Source organism: Myotis daubentonii, chromosome 6 (genome assembly GCF_963259705.1).
Source record: "Myotis daubentonii chromosome 6, mMyoDau2.1, whole genome shotgun sequence".
Taxonomy (NCBI): Eukaryota; Metazoa; Chordata; class Mammalia; order Chiroptera; family Vespertilionidae; genus Myotis; species Myotis daubentonii.
The window spans coordinates 1502537-1513165 of NC_081845.1; positions in this window are offsets into that span (position 1 = coordinate 1502537).

Genomic DNA, 10629 nt, shown 5'->3' on the forward strand with positions numbered 1-10629 from the left:
AAGGGCACTCGTCGCCCTGCCATGTGTGTGTTAAAGATGCACATCAAGATGCATTTGTTCTTTTGTTGTTACGATTGCTTTCTCCCATCACATTCTCTTGGAAGATTGATATTTCTAATTTCTACTGTTGCAAATCTGTTACTGTGAGTCTTTCTATTTATTTTTAAGATATATATTTATTGATTGTAGGGAGGAAGGGAGAGGGGGAGAGAGACGGAAGCATCAGCGATGAGAGAGAATCATTGATCGGCTCCAGCTCGCAACTCAGACATGTGCCCTGACCAGGAATCGAACCGTGAACTCCTGGTTCATAGGTCAACGCTCAACCACTGAGCCAGCCAGGCCGGCCAGGCGAGACTTTCTATTTAATGGTAGTTTTCAGAGGAAAATCGAAATGAAAAGAAGGCACAATCGTTAAAGACCATCAAGTCCACGTCGCGTTCATGCCACCTTTGCGTTTGTGGAAGCCCTTTCACGTTGTTCCCTTGGCTTTTCACTTTCCTTTGATTTTTTTTCAGCTTTGAGATGGACACAGTGTGTGACTGAAAGGCCTCTGGTTATTGGGACTCTTGAAGAGGTTGGTGTAACCCAGCAGTGAATTTCCCAGACGGCTGAAATGTCTTTCTGAAATAACGTTTTAAACACATCTCAGCCTTCACACACACACGCACGCACGCACGCACACGCACCAACGACATGGAACATGCTTGTGAATCCTGTGACTGGCTGTGCAGCAATGGGTTTGAGACCTGCCAGGTGCAGGCTGTTTCTCCCGCTGGACGGCTCTGTGTGGTCTGAGTTCTCACGTCGAGGCTTCATGGTTTCCCCGTCCATGTACTTACTGTGTGCGCTCGCCCGCAGTGAAGGTTCTGGAAGCGCCTCCTTCCGCCCAGCCCTGCCCCTAGCCGGCCGTGATGGGAAATGTGGAGTGTGAACGAGTTGCCAGGCGTCTCTCTACGGGGACACCCTCACCGAGGCCTCCGTGTGAGTCAGAGCCTCTTTCTTACGGTTGGTTCTCGTCTGTGTCCTGGTCAGGCCTGCCGATCTGAACTTCTCTGAAATCTGATTTGTAAAAAACAGAAAGATTTGGAAGTTAGGGTTTTTTATTTTTTAAAGTTTGTGTTCTCATTGGAGGATATGAAAACCTGATGACGCACTGGGGAGCAGTTGGTATCACAAACCACAAGCACAGCTCCTCCGGTCGCCTCCCAGGAAGCAGCTGTCTGCGGGACATCATTTCAGACGGGGAACCTTCCAGAGAGAAGGGGCGCCAGCACGCCCTTCTGGGGTAAAGATGATTTCTTCTGCCAGCGATGGGAAGGACCAGATATGCGTGCGCATGTTTTAAAATAATCATTTGCAGTTTGAGTGGAAATAAGTGAACGCTCGTTAACTGGCGCCAGAGTAATAGAACATGACAATTCAGGGGAAGGCACGCGCTCGCAGGCCATGTTGCCCATCTCAACAGATGATCTGGCCCAGAAATGAGAATAACGGAGCGAGGCCGGCTGAGCTTTCACGGGTCCTTCACCCTGTAATTCATTACGGGCCGCCTTGGTCTCCTGGGCACCCAGGAAAGCCAGGGGCGGCAGGATTTGGGGCCGCATCTTTCTTGGGGGCCCTGGATGCACTGATTTGGGGCCGTGTCTTTCACGGGGACCCTGGGCTGCACTGGGCATGACAGAAGAGCAGGAATGCCTCGCGAGCCCTGCCAGCTGCAGGGAGTGTTACTGTGAGAGTGTGATCGCTGAGTAAAGAGTGGCACGTGGGGCGGGAGCACCCTCGCAGGATGAATGGGGGGCTCTAGGTGAGGCCTGGGGGCACCTGGCGCGACCGTCGGGGTCCCGTGCGCTGCCCCCCATCTTTGCACTTTCTCTTGTGGCTCAAGTGGTGACATCAGATGGTTAGAGATGGGGTGACACGCGTGTGTGTTAGCGGCTTCCCTGTGAGGGACACGGAGGATGGAGGACAACCTAGAGCCCAGCTTCAAGGTCGATACACATTTTCAGAGCAGAGGTGACGAGGCTCCAGCGGAACAGTGACGTGCTCCTGGGAGGACAGGCTGTGTGTGCAAACAGGAGGGCGGGCAGGAGTCCAAGGCAACTCTGAGGTTTCTAGGACGGAAATCCTTTTAAAATATATATATTTTTATTAATTTCAGAGAGGAAGGGAGACAGAGAGAGAGAGAGACATCAATGATGAGAGGGAATCATGGATCGGCTGCCTCCTGCACACCCCACACTGGGGATGGAGCCTGCAACCTGGGCCTGTGCCCTGACCGGGAACCAAACCGTGACCTCCTGGTTCATAGGTCGATGCTCAGCCCTGAGCCATGCCGGCCGGGCCTGTAGGGCAGAAATTCTGAGCAAGGCCTTCAAGCTCCTGATACCGACATAACCTCCTGAAATGGAAGACTGGCTGTGACATAAATGCTGGCACTGAGAACACGCTGGAAGGACACAGGAAGGGGTTTATCCAGGCAGCGGGTGGGGAGACGGGGCCGAGAGGGAGGCTTTCACTTTTATTTCAGGCCTTCCTGCGCGGCTGCTGTCTTCTGTCCTAGAGCGAGTCCCGAGTCCTGGGAAAGGGGACGTCACTGGGACGGAGCGGACTCGCCGCCGGTGGACCGTAGAGCCCGCGTTAGTCCCCAGAAGAAAGGAACCAGCATTTCTCGCTGCTTCTGCATTGGGAGCTGCTTCTGCTTGTTCTCACGCGGTGACATTTCCATCGCGACGCTGGCATCTCTGTGCTGCGCAGAGCAGACACGGAGACTGGGGTGTTGCCAGGACTCGTTTCCGAGTAAAGAAACCGTTCTCCGCAGACGGGAGCCCATCCATTCATGGTTTTGGAAATAGCACGACCAGAGCAAAGTCCAGCCCACAGAGGAGGCGAGGGACGGCCTTTCATCGACAAGGAGTTTGGCCTGCGGCGTCCGTGCCGGCTCTCAGGCCGCGTGCTGCACGGCCCCGCGTTCCCATTCGATGAGGACGCAGCCTCGTGAGGCTTCAGGCTTAGGAAGTGGCCGCCGGGCTTTTCTTAGACTCGAGCCCCGAGGCTGCTCCCTCCGTCCCGCTGTGAAGCTCGAGGGCTGCCCGCCGTCTTTGCTCACAGACGCTCCTGTTTGCGTTTCTGTCGGAACTTGATTGCCACGACCCTGTGCTGCCCACGGTTTCCAGGGGAGAAAGCACAATGAGCAGCTGGCGTTTTCTTCATTTTAGCTCCACGCGGCAGCGCCTGGACTCTGTGCAGCCAGAACTCGGCGCCTCGCTTCCCTCGAGGAGACGGGCGTGTTCCCAGCAACAGCCTCACGGTGAGACCCAGCGACACGCCACCCAGGAGCCAGGCCGGTTCTCCTGTCTGTGGACGCTGCACTCCACCAGGCGCTCTCTGCTCCGAAATTCCCCGGGGCCTTTCACAGCAGATCCCAGACACCAGCCGAGAAAGCCATGTGGTCAGCACCGCCACCACCCGCTACCTGTGGCTGTTTAAATTTAACGTAATTAAAATGAGATAATATAAAAAAACTAGAGGCCCGGTGCATGTAACTCGTGCAAGGGGCTCGGCCCTCGCAGCCCCGGCTTCCTCCGAAAGTCGTCCGGAAGGACGTCTGGTCTAACTAGCACACTATGCTTTTATTATTATAGATAGTTCTCCACTGGACAAGCCACAGGCCAAGCACTCAATAGCCACACGTGGCTGATGGCCCCAGTAGGCCCACCAGAGGCCACAGAAAGCCCTGTGGGCAGCGCTGGTCTGGGATGTACCTGTTTTACAGACGGACTTGAAACGGGAACGTTTCTGTAGTAATTTGTATAAAGTGCGATGAAGTTCCACGTATGTTCTTTACAGAATGGAACACGAAACACACATAAGTCGTTATAGTTTGCTTTGCACTGTCGTCACGCTGGCCGTTGTTCAGAGAGTTATACATACAGACACCAGGGGACCCGGCCATTCCACCGCCAGGACATGTACCCGAGGTGACGGGACGCTGACAGTCGCTCGGAAGCCGCACTGGCGTGTCCACAGGGGCAGTAGGATAACAGCCCCGAGTGGAAGCAGCCCAGACGCCCCCCCTCCCCCCCGCCGGCGGAGGGACAGGTAACGGTGTGCTCATGCCCTGGCATGTCGTCTAGCCTTAAAGAGACGGCAGGACTGATGCGTGCAGAGCGCCGAGAACCTTGGAGACATCATGCCACGTGACAGCAGCCAGCCTCACAGGCCTGCGTACGGTGTGACTCCATCTGTGTGAAATGTCCAGACCCGGCAAAGGCACCGGCAGGCAGACAGGAGTCCAGTGGTCCCAGAGCCGCGGTGGGTCCTGTGGGTTCGGGGTTTCCCATGGGGGTTAGAAATGTCGTTGACTTAGGACCTTGGTGATGGCTGCCTAGCCTGGTGAACGTACGAAAACCATGGACCTGTTCACTTTCTCTGAATGAATTTTTTTAAAAAAAAATATATTTTATTGATTTTTACGGAGGGGAAGAAAGAGGGATAGAGAGTTAGAAACATGGATGGGAGAGACACATCGATCAGCTGCCTCCTGCACACCCCCTACCAGGGATGTGCCCACAACCAAGGTACATGTCCTTGACTGGAATCAAACCTGGGACCCTTCAGTCTGTAGGCTGACACTCTGTCCACTGAGCCAAACCGGTTAGGGCTCACAGAATGAATTGTCTGGCCTATGTATCATCTTAATAAAATATTTTTGAAAAATACATATTTATAGGAACATAATTCTTGGTTTCTGCTTTTTAACCACCTAATGTAACTAGAAGTGATTGTTCTCAGTGCTATCTGACCCAGTCTTTTCGGGAACCCAAGGCCCCCAAAAAGAAAAAAATGTAATGAGACCAAGTGTCCAAGTGAAGTGATTGAGCAACTCCATGTCCGTGTTTTATGTAGAAACACAGGAAGGCCTCTCTTCGCTTAGGCTAAAAGCATGAATCAAAAGCAGGGTGTGTGATCTGTGAACCAGCAACTTTATGTATATAACAGCTTACGTGACCCTTACGACCGAATGACTGGAACCACCAGTTGACCAGTCCCTATGACATGCACTGAACACCAGAGGGCAGACGCTCAATGCAGGAGCTGCCCCCTGGTGGTCAGTGCGCTCCCACAGCCAACCTCCCACGGCCCCTCCCCTCACCTCCCACGGCCAACCTCCTGTGGTCCCTCCCTCTGGGCCCTGATGGTGGGCGGGTGGGGGGTAGGGAGGGGGCGTGGCAGGCCAACCTCCCGCGGCCAGGCTGAGGGAGCCACCCGTGCCCGAATTCGTGCACTGGGCCTCTAATTCATAAAACAACAGAGAGATTGAGTGTAGTTGGTGTCTTTTTTTAGTCAAGATTGTGTGTTAGGTAACCGCCCAGTGGCTGCATAAAGAGCGCTCCCCACCCCGCAGCGATTTCACGCGTCTCGAAGGTTTATGTGAGGGAGGGTCTGCGAGCACCGGCAACTGTTACACACGCCTGTGCCCACCAACGTGTCCCTGCTTCCCTGTGGGCTCTGTCCCTGCGGCAGCTGCTTCTCTCGGGACGGGGAGGCGGGCCAGGCCGAGCCGGCAGGTCCGGCGGCTCCATTTCCTGGACAGACCGCCTGCAGGAAGCGTGGCCCACAAAACAAACAACAATAAAAGGGGGGCATGAAAGTGTCCGAACTCGCCCCGTCTGCCAAGCAAAACAACCGCACGGAGAATTGAGCCTCATCTGCCGATGCTTTCGGATCCTCTGCTACGGTTTCCAGTTCACTGCCTGCACGTTAAGTGACGTTCTAACCCTGTAACCCTGGGCGGCCGGGCCAAGTTAAGAGCGAGGAGAAGACAAGTCAGACTTTAACACATTCTTGCCGAGGCGTTATAAGCAGTGTGTGACTAGGTAAGATAAGCATATAGAAGGATAACTCGTTTAAAAGTTTTTTTTTGTTTTTGGCTCTTTTAAATGAATGTATTGGGGTGATATTGGTTAGTAGGATTACATAGGTTTCAACTTCTGTGATCCATGGTCACCATATTGCACTGTGTGCCCACCACCAAAGTCAACTCTCCTTCGTCCCCCTATACTTGACCCCCTTCCCCCTCTGCTACCCTCACCCCTGCCCCTCGGGAACCGCCGTCCTGTTGTCTGTGTCTGTGAGGTTTTGTTTGTTGGTTTATCTGGCTTGCTCTTTTGTTCCCTTCGTTGTATATCCGACATGAGTGACAGCATACGGGCCTTGACTGTTTCTGACTGACTTGCTTTGCTCAGCATGATGCTCTCATGCTGGTGGCATGTAAACTGGTCCAGCCACTGCGGACACAGCATGGACGTCCCGCAAACAAGTAAGAATAGGTTACCCAGCAACTCCTCTTCTGGGCATCTAGCTGAAGAAATGGAAAACAGTTATTTGCAAAGATGTGTACGCCCCTGTGTTCATTGCAGCAGTATTCATGGTGGCCAAGCCACGGAGACAACCGAGGTGTCTCTGAGAGATGGCCGGGTGATGAAGATGTGGTGATGTGCACACAGGGGAAGGCCAGTCGGCCATGAGAGGCGGAGCGCTGCCACTGCCGGTCAGTCTTTCCCGGTCGCAGAAGCTTGCTCTTTCCAGGCTAAACGTGGTACTTCCGGTGCATGTGAGTGCGCGCCGATGCCACGCCACACAGGACACGAGGCAGCTGGGAGTCACCCCGGGCTCGGGCTCCCGCCTCCACGGCCCGGCGAGGCTGTCACTCCCGCTTGCTTTCTCGCACACCTGCCCTTACGTCCACAGGCGTGTCCCTGTGGGCAGAGGACAGGAGGTGCGTGAGGGCAGCACCAGCTCTCAGGAACGAGAGGTTTGCCATGTTCAGGGAGGGACAGGGTACTGGCCCGGTCCTTCAAGGTGCTTTCTTGCCCTTTCAGAGGAAATGTTCTAGAAAAGTGCATTCCATAGTTAAAAAATGGACATCAGGAGCTTTCCACAAGTTGCTTATACTCCGCTGCTCTAGAATGTGACCAAGGCCGTCCCTGACTGCAGACTTCCCACCAGGGCGGCCATCGGGCGGCTTGTCCCATCTGCCGCCTCCGATTTTCTGCCAACAAGTTTCTGCCACGAGAATCTATTAGAACCGGTGTGATTTCTAAATTGGTTCTAATCGTGTCGCTCATCGCTTGGGTGCTTATGAGGAAAGTCCTAATATCAGCTTTACTTTCCAGATGGCAGAGTGAGATTTTTAAAAATATAACTAACACGCCGAGGCCCGCAGCTCAGTATCAGAGCGTGCAGAGCCCAGGTCTTTCCATGGAGGAGCCGAAATGCTTTGGCCATGAGCCTAAGATCCCTCAGCCAGTGGTCTTAGAGACACCGGCACCAGGCCTGTGAGCTGGGGGCCCCGGGCCTGTGAGCTGGGGGCCCCGGGCCTGTGAGCCGGGGTTACCGGGCCTGTGAGCCGGGGTTACCGGGCCTGTGAGCTGGGGGCCCCGGGCCTGTGAGCCGGGGTTACCTGGCCTGTGAGCCCGAGCTGCTCCTGCCCCGCCCGCAGTTGCATGGCCTGGAGTCCTTGGGTGAGGCGGCAGCTCCAGGGAGTGAGCAGGCACCTCACTCGCCGCCACTCACCAGCTGAGGGGCCTCGGGCTCGGTTTTCTCACGTGTCCAGCGAGAACAGTAAAGTGAACGGAACCACGGTTTTCACTCTGATTGCGGTCAGGATCACGGAGCTGCTGCGGGCTTTGCCCAGAGAGCACCTGGTGGGAGCGTGCAGGGAGAGCTGCGGCCACACACGGATGCTCCCTGTGCCCGGGATCCTGGCGGACGGAGCGGATGCACAGATATGGAGGCTGTCCTTCCACACGGGGTCACACGAGCCGCGTTCCCAGCACCAGTGCTGCCGCTTAAAGCCTCGCTGTTCCGCTGGACCGCGAGGTCAGAAGCATGAGCAGTGGCGAGTGAGAGAGCGGGTTTAACAGAGGCCCCAGCAGAAGGGACATCGTCCTGGGGTCGCCGGGGAGAGCACATGGTGGCCTCTATGCCGCCAGGTCACATGCCCGCCTGGCACCGGCCTCGGAAGGAGCTTGCACGTGGCCTGAGCAGCTCCGGGCCCAGGGGCAGAGTCCGTGGCAGAGAGAACCGGTGGCCAGTGGGGTCCACACGTGTCTGTCCACGCACAGGTCTCCGCTCCTCTCCCAGACTTCTCAGAGCCACTGAATGCCGGTCCCCTTGCCGGGCCTGTGACCGAGGGAGGTGACCTGGGACGCCTGACCCCAGGATGCCCTGTCGTGACCCCGGGAGCTGCATCCGGCCGAGGCGCTGGCCTTCCCTCCTCCCTGTCGCGTCTCCCACGAGCTCCTCACGCCCACCCTCTTCCTGTATCATCGCCGAACATCTAACCGGCTGCTCCCTGCGTAAGTCGCTGGGTACCAGGCATTCTCCCCAGTGACCAGGTGAAGAGCAGCTTCGAGGCTCTTCATCATGAAGACGGACCCCCTGCTTTGCTTGGATCTTAAGGGAGAGAGTGATGCCAGTCTCACCGTGTTTGAGGGCGCAGGTGCCGTGCGTGGAGGGAGCTTCTGGGAGCAAGGTGTGACCTGCCTGGGCCTCCGACGCCCCGGCTCCTTCCCAGGGAAGCGTTCGTCCTACCCGTCCTGTCGTGTTCAGTGAGGCCGCTCAGAGCGGGACCTGGGGATGATATTGACCGCGTGGCGGAGCCCGGGCGCTGCCAGCGTGGCCGGTCCTTGCTGCCAGGCGCTTTCGTGAAAAGCACTGTTTTTTGGGGAGATGCGCGGCTTTAGGAGGCCAGGGAGATCCAGCCAAGACCCTCGCCTGAGGGCCGAGGGCCTGTGTGACATTTCACATTGACAAGTGATTTGTGAGACATGAAAGAGGGTGTTACTATTGTTTACCGAGACCCCGTTTTCAGGGACGAAGGCGGTGACAGCTGTGGCTTCATTGTCCTAATGGGGCCGGATCTGTAATTCACATCATCGTCACCACCTTCCTTCCCCCGGAAATGGACTCTCAGTGATCAGGCCGCTGAGGAAGCACGTCTCCTGAGAGGGCTGTGAGTTCCGACCGCCAGTTATGCTGGTTACGAACGGCTCCGTGGTTTCGTTAGGACGTGGCCTTTACAGAACTTCAAACACTGTGCATTAGCTATGCGTGCCTGTCTCTGTCAAACTGCATTTTACTCCTTGGAGCTTCTGTTCAATTTTAAAAGCAAACTTTGATGATTGACACAAAAATCTTTCTACACGACGTCTCACTAAAATTCAAGGTACCGGCATCTGAGAGCAGCCCATATGAGTCTGTGTAGGGAAGGTGCTCAGGTGAGAGTGAAATATCGATTCTTGACCCCAAAGCAGTGACCGCCTGGGTGCGCCCCACATTTTATCTAATTCCTGGAGCAGCGTGCATAGTGAACAAGGCCCTTTATGCAGATAAGGAACCTGAGGCTTAGGAGGCTGTTGACCTGCTCAAGCTCACGTGGTCCCGAATCCAAAGTCATGAGCTTAGCCACCAAAGTCACATCCGTATGAGGTACCTTTTGCTTGTCCATACCTATGGAACTGCTGTGTTAGCAGGTTCTATTGAATTTATTGGGGTGACATTGGTTAATAAAATATGTAGGTTTCAGGTATACAACTCTGTAACACATCATCTGTATTTCGTATTGTGTGTTTACCACCCCAAGTCACGTCTCCTCCCATCACCATTTATCCTCCGTTTACCTTCTATTTCCCCTCACGCCCCCTTCCCTCTGGCAATCACCACATGTTGTCTGTGTCCATGAGACTTGAGAAGGGTGAAGGGATTAAGCAAAGAAAAAAATAGGTAACATTTTTTCAGAAACGACTTCTAAAGCAATGTTTGTCGTCAACAGCACCTTCATTGGCATTGGTCGTACTAGTATTAGGAATACGAGGTCTTCGTTCCTCCGTAGCAGCAGAACGATTTGTTCTTATTTGTTTTCCGGGAAGATGCTTCCTATCTGTGCTTTAAGAGCCTTGGAGTCAGGCATATAGAAAAGAACATGTTTTCAAACACCAGTAAGAGTGTAAAGAAACCAGTCTTGGGGGTGACCAGAACTGATGTGTAAGTGTTCCAGTTGGGAAGTGAGCGAAAAGGTACCGCCAATAGGAAATGTTAGGGGCCTGACCAATATTTTAGGAGCTTTGACTGTTACCTATTTTGAATTTGTCATTTCTTATAACTTTACTTGAAGAAATAGTCCATGGATGAGGATGATGATGGTGGTGAGGATACAGATGATGGGGGTGGAGGTGGTGACAATGATGGTGACAGTGATGATGGTGATTACGAGGGTGTTGGTGATGACTGTGATGATGTTGGTGGTGACAGTGATGATGATGGTAGTGATAATGATGATGGTGGTAGTGACGATGGTGGTGATGACTGTGATGATATTGGTGGTGACAGTGATGATGACTGTGATGATGTTGGTGGTGACAGTGATGATGATGGTAGTGATAATGATGATGGTGGTAGTGACGATGGTGGTGATGACTGTGATGATGTTGGTGGTGACAGTGATGATGATGGTAGTGATGATGATGGTGGTAGTGACGATGGTGGTGATGACTGTGATGATGTTGGTGGTGATGGTGGTGTTGACTGTGATGATGGTGGTGACAGTGGTGATGGTGGTGGTGA